Here is a 7,210-nt window from a genome sequence, read left to right as displayed (position 1 = left end):
ACAACCAAGCCAATTAATTCAAGAACTTGAAAGAACAAACTAGTCACACAGTCAAAAATGCAATATTCATTCAATAAAGCCAAAGAAAGAGTGCCTTAACCATAAACAGTAAAAAACAAGCTACTGAGCAAGAGAAGGAAAGTAAGGGATCAACAGGACTGGTGAATTCAGGAGGTAGAATTGAAAAAACAATTCTACAAGAATTGTCGTGGGCATTACACAAGAAACTAGGGACGATCAACCACTAGCTATAGCAACAGAGCGACGTCGTCATGAGAGTCCACGTCTCTTCTATGATGGGCCGATTTCAGGAGTCGTCGTGATTGTATGACAGGATTCAGCGATGCACAGGACTTTGCAAAAGAGTCAAGGCAACGTCAGCGCAACTGTTAAACTATTTTCAGCAAGAATCTTAAAAATAATGACAAAGAAACAAGAAACTCCCAAACAAAAACCAGTCAATCCTTCAAACAATAGAGGGATTTCCCAGATCAACCCAGGTAACCCAAAAGACTGATAGTTTATCCCTAAAATCCAAGAGACACCAAATCAAAATCAAAACAAGAGCAAACAAGAGAAGAAACATACAAAGGACTCCCCAGCAGAGTTTCCAACTTGTGATGCAGGAAAGTGTTCCCTCTGCGGACAGAGGCAACCCCTCTAGCCCTAGAGTGGGTCTAGTCATAGCAAAGACAAAACAACAATTAATTCCCTTAAATAGTCGTCGTTGGAGACCTACCTCAAACCAGTGGTTGATGAAGTTCCGTTGCAATGCTCCAGCTTCCGTTTCCTTCTCCTTAATGAGAAATCAACCTGAAACACCACAGAGAAACAACAGAGCATGTAACCGAGAAACAACAATGTTATGAAACCAGCTCAAGAAAAGATAGAAAAGATAGATCAACGCCTTAGAATTCAGCCTCTTCGAGGGGGCAACCTCCTTTACATTACATAAATGAACAATTCTTTGATGATACAAATGACAAAACCTCCTTTCTATATATAAGAGTCTAAGGAGTCACAATATAATCTAGCCGACCTAACAATAATAATATAAAGCCACAAAAATAACAATAGAGGGATTCTATGGGGCACAGAAATAACAATATGGGGGTAATAGGGGCACAACAATATAAATAAGGGGTATAACTACAATAGTAATGGGGTAATCACTAGCATTATAGGGACCCAACATGCCCCTCTCCTTCAAAAAAGTGTTGTCCTCAACGCTTGAGTAGTTCTGGATACTTCTGCATAAAATTCTCATCCTCCCATGTGGAATCTTCAGCGGATAAGTTCTTCCACTTGATAAGATACTCTGAAATTGATCGATTTCGTAGCTATCGAGTTCTTGTTTCTGTGACTGCTTCCGGTTCCAACATAATTTTTCCTTCCTCATCAAGTTCTGGCAATATTGTTTGAATTGGGAGCTTGTCACCTATAACCTTCTTTAAACATGAAACATGGAAAACTGGGTGCAATCGAGAAGCTGCAGGAAGCTCCAATTTGTATGCCATAGTACCAATCTTTTGCAACACCTTGTACGGACCATAATACTTTGGTGATAATTTATTATCCTTCTTAGCTTGCTTTAGGGACATTGGCTTATATGGTTGTAGCCGTAGGAATACCCAATCACCTACATCAAAACTTTTTTCGCTGCGATGTTGATCTGCCTGTTGTTTCATTCTATTTTGTGCCAACACGAGGTTATCCTTTAATAGTTGTAGGACTTGTTGTTGATGTTCGATGTGATGTTCCACTGCTTGAACCTTAGAATTTTCTCTTAAATATGATGTGATGGATGGTGGTTGATACCCATAAAGTGCCATAAATGGGGTCATTTTTGTTGCTGTATGGAAGGAAGTGTTATACCACCATTCAGCCAGAGGCAACCATTTGACCCATTGTGTCTGTTTATCAGATACAAAGCAACGAAGATATCCTTCCAAACATTTGTTTACTATCTCAGTTTTCCCATCAGATTGAGGATGATAAGATGAGCTATGAGCTAACTGAGTACCAAGACAAGAAAATAATTTTGCCCAAAAATTTCCAGTGAAAATGGAATCTCTGTCACTTACAATAATATTTGGGTTTCCATGTAGCTTTTGAACTGTTTCCATAAATGCAGTAGAAACTGTACTGGCTTTAAATGGATGTGATAATGCACAAAAGTGTGCATACTTGGTATGTCTGTCAACTACCACCATGATGACACTCTTTCCCTCAAACTTGGGTAAACCTGTGATAAAATCCATTGAAACCTCCTCCCAACATTGGCTTGGAATGGATAAAGGTTGTAATAGACCCGGTGTCTTAACTGTTTCAACTTTATTTTGCTGGCAAACCAAACATTCCGCCACAAACTTTTGAATATCTGATTTAAGGCCATCCCAAAAAAAATCCTTCTTAACCCTGTGGTAAGTTTTTAAAAATCCTGAGTGCCCTCCTAAGGGAGAAGTGTGCAATTCCATAAGAATATTTTGTTTTAGCTGGGAATTCTTACAGAGGTATAAGCGATCTTTGTACCATAACGAATCATTTTGCCAGCTAAATGTATCAGAAGTACTAGAATCTTGTTGTAGCTTTTGAATAAGTGCCCACATTTCTTCGTCATTCTTCCATTCCTACCTTGCTTCGTTTATCCAATCTGGTTGGATAATAGAAATGGCACACAACAATGCTTCCACATCCTCATCCTTTCTTGAGAGTGCATCTGCCACCACATTTTGCTTCCCTTTTTTGTAGATGATTTCAAAGTCATAACCCAACATCTTTGTGACCCACTTTTGTTGCTCTTCAGAGGATAATCTTTGTTCTAAAAAGTATTTAAGGCTATCATGATCCGTTTTTACCTTGAAGTGTCTTCCCATTAGGTAGGGTCGCCATTTCTTAAGTGCATGGAGTATTGCCAACATTTCCTTCTCATAAATAGCTTTTCTTAAAAACGTTCCCTTGATTGGACGACTTTCAAAAGCAATGGGTCTTTCATCTTGCATTAGAACAACACCAATTCCATTTCCTGAAGCATCACATTCCACAATAAAGGTTTTTGTGAAGTCCGGTGTAGCTAAGACCGGTGCTTGGCACATTACCTCTTTAAGATGTTCAAAGGCTTTTGTTGCTTCCGGAGTCCATGAAAATGAATCTTTCTTCAATAATGTTGTTAGAGGTGCTGCTATTCTCCTATAATTCTTAACAAACTTGCGATAATACCCTGTCAACCCAAGAAATCCTCGCAGATTCTTTATGGATGTGGGGATTTTCCATTCCTTAATGGCTTTAATTTTGCTAGGGTCTACCTTAACTCCTTCATGAGATACAATATGACCCAAATATTCCACCTCCTGGACTCCAAAGAAACATTTGGATCTTTTTGCATATAATTGTTTCTCCTCCAATAGTTGTAGCACCCTGTCAACATGTTCAACATGATCCTTCCAAGACTTGCTGTAGATCAGTATATCATCAAAAAATACTAACACAAATTTTCTAAGGAATGGTTTGAAAATTGAATTCATCAAACCTTGAAATGTTGAAGGTGCATTGGTAAGGCCAAAAGGCATGACCAAAAATTCATAATGACCCTCATGAGTTCTAAATGCCGTTTTTGGAATGTCTTCAATCTTCATTCTGATTTGATGATATCCTGAACGAAGATCCAACTTGGTGAAGTAAATTGATCCATGCAATTCATCCAGTAATTCATCAATAATAGGAATGGGGAACTTATCTTTAATAGTGAGCTTGTTGAGCTCCCTATAATCTGGACACATGCGCCATGATCCATCCTTCTTGTGCACCAATACTACTAGAGCTGAGAAAGAACTTTGACTTGGTTGAATTATACCAGCCTCTAGCATTTCTGCAACCATACGTTCAATTTCACTTTTTTGGACATAGGGATATCTGTACGGCCTGATGTTTGGAGGAACACTTCCTGGAATCAGATGAATAGCATGATCATGATCACGCATAGGTGGGAGACCCTTGGGAGTCTCAAATACCTTGGAATGATTGTCCAAGACTTTTTGGAGATCTGGAGAAATAGATGATTCCAATGTGGAAACATCTAGCGAGCATAATTGTGCAATTACACCTCTTTGATCCTTTTTTAGAAGCTTTTTCATACCATGAGAGCTGATTATCTTTCCTGGTTTCCCTGCAATACCCCTTAATTCAACTTCCTTTCCTTCCGTAGAAAATTTGATGAAAAGTTCTTGAAAATTAAAAGCTATTGTACCCAAGGATTGTAGCCATTGGACTCCTAGTACAACATCCGCACCTCCCATTGGAATGGAAAGCATTGGGCTAGTCAATACATATTCTCCCATGGATAGCTTGATATTATGGCACTTTCCAGAGAAATTTATTGTTACTCCATTTGCAATCATCACTTGACACTTTGGTGCTGGATATAGGAAGCAATTCAATTCTTTTGCTACCCTACAATGAATAAAATTGTGGGTGCTTCCTGAATCAATCAACATTATTACCTTTTTCTTCTTGATTTGTCCTTCTATCTTGATGGTTTGAGGAGTGGTAATTCCCACCAATGCATTACAAGATATGGTCGGATTTATTTGTTCTTCATCTAGGCTTTGTTCCTGGAGTATATCTTCTTCTTTTGACCTTTCTTGCTCCTTTTCTTCTTCTTCTTCACAATCTATGTAGAATAATTTCTTCTCAGCACACTTATGACCTTTAGTGTATTTGCTATCACAACTGTAACAAAGCCCTTTTGCTCTTTTTCTTCCAATTGTTGTGGTGTCAACCTTATAGGTTGTGGAAGACTAGGGGCAACAACACTTCCGTCTTTATAGTTGTGAGTGGTATGCTTCGTGGTTTCCATAATTTTGCTTTCCATTTTTCTTGCTAACCTGAATGCCTTCTCTAATGAATCCGGTTCCCAAAGGCGAACATCATGTTGGATATTATCCTTTAAAGAACCTATGAACACATCAATCCTATGCTCCTCTGGAATACTTTTACCCTTATGTTCAATTTTTGGAACTCCTCAATGTGCTCCATTACTGAACCCTTTTGTTTGAGACTTATCAATTGGCTAAAAAAAGTGTTGCTTTTTGTATCTTCATAATGTGCTATCAATTCTTCCGTAAAAATTGCCCAAGTGATAAATTGTTTACGAGAGCAAAGCCATTGATACCATACAAACTAATTTGGTTCCAAATATACAGTTGCCATACGTACCTTTTGTGTGTTTTGCACATTATTGAGATCGAAGAATTGCTCCATCTGTAATATCCATGTAGCGGGATCCTTGCCATAAAACATCCTCATATCGATTTTTGGAATATGGTGATTCTTCGATCCAACATTAGTGTCTATGGTATCATGATTAACATTTCTTTTGTTCTCATCATGAGTTTCCTTTACTACCTTTTCACCATTAGTGACCCTTTCTTGTAGCAACTTCTTCAATTCTTCCATATCTGTCTTCAAATCTGCCATGTCTCTCTTCAAATCTATCTTTGAATCATCCATCTTAGCTTCCATGCCCTTTATCTTAGATTCCATGCCACTTATCTTAGCTTCTGTTAGCTTTTGTGAGCGTGACATTTGTTGCACTTGTTCTTGTAATTTTGATATATCATGTAGCATTTCTTCTTCTTCTTCATGAGTCATGCTAGAGATTTCAGGTTCCTTACTAGGTGTTTGCATTTTCTTTCCCGGGGCATCAGTTACCGATAATAGTGCTTTACTATGCCCTTTGAATTCCGTTAAACCAAGCTTACACAAAAATTTAAAAAAAAACTACACACCTTTTTTCACTTTATAGAAGCCTGATATTGAATCTGATGTATCTCTATAATTTCGGATCCTCTAGTTCTGAAATTGCTACCTGTAGTAGCCTTCTGCGTCCTCTTTCCAATGCCACAAGTCTGAGCCAAATTGGATTCTCCAAGGAAGAGTTATGTGAAATCTCCCACAGTGACTTGCTTTTAGACGGGTTCAGTAGAGTGAACTTGTACGACGTGCCACGAGTCACTGTTTCAACCTTTGAATCTGAAACACACACACAAGAAAATAAAGTCCGGCCTCTTTCTGTACCTTTTTACGAAATTTCAATCCGATCCTCAGAGAGAGAGTTATGACGATTTTCCCCAGGTCACATGTTTTGAATGTAATTCCGGAGTCTGCAAAAAGGCCAACTTCCTCAGATAATATCTCCGAAAATATCGCGTGAAAAGCTCTGAAATTCGGACCCAAGGTTCAGTGCCAATTCTTATCAACTGGGTTTGTTTTGCGACTTATGAAACGTCACAGAAAAAGAGTTATAGCGAAAATTCCACGATGACCTGTTTGGAGCAGTGAAACCCTAGAATCCAAAGCTCTGATACCAAATGTTATGAAACCAGCTCAAGAAAAGATAGAAAAGATAGATCAACGCCTTAGAATTCAGCCTCTTCGAGGGGGAAACCTCCTTTACATTACATAAATGAACAATTCTTTGATGATACAAATGACAAAATCTCCTTTCTATATATAGGAGTCTAAGGAGTCATAATATAATCCAGCCGACCTAACAATAATAATATAAAGCCACAAAAATAACAATAGAGGGATTCTATGGGGCACAAAAATAACAATATGGGGGTAATAGGGGCACAACAATATAAATAAGGGGTATAACTACAATATTAATGGGGTAATCACTAGTATTATAGGGACCCAACAAACAATGATCTATTTACTCATAAAGTCAAGAAGTCATGAGCTATCAAGTAAATTACATACAAGACATAGGAAATCATTAGTGATTGTATTAATAATAAATCAAGAACAAAGCTTACAACCAAGTCTTGACATCGCAAGCCTTCTGAGAGGGTCCAACCAGTGTGTTTCTTCAAGCATTCACTCTCAAGGATGGGTCTCCCAAATAACAATATATCTCTCTCTCATTCACAAGTTTTACAGAAAGTTAAGGGCACTCCACACCTTCTTGCAAACAACAAAGCAATCCTACACTTGTCACACTCACACCAACTATCTATCAAACTCAAAAGCAGCAGCAACACTGTACAACCAAAAGAACTAGTAGGTGATAGCAATGGTGAGTGATTTTGTAGGAGAAGGAGTCACCATGAAATGAGGGAGAGGGAGCTTATCCTCAAGGAAAGTAGCATAAAAGACAAAACTACCATGCCAGAGGGAGAAGGGCGACCCAAACTAACCCAACAACTAG

Source organism: Pinus tabuliformis, chromosome 7 (genome assembly GCF_031772625.1).
Source record: "Pinus tabuliformis cultivar Carrire ecotype Pingquan chromosome 7, CPIR1, whole genome shotgun sequence".
Taxonomy (NCBI): Eukaryota; Viridiplantae; Streptophyta; class Pinopsida; order Pinales; family Pinaceae; genus Pinus; species Pinus tabuliformis.
The sequence above is the reverse complement of the archived record's forward strand: the minus strand, read 5'-3'. Positions refer to the sequence as shown.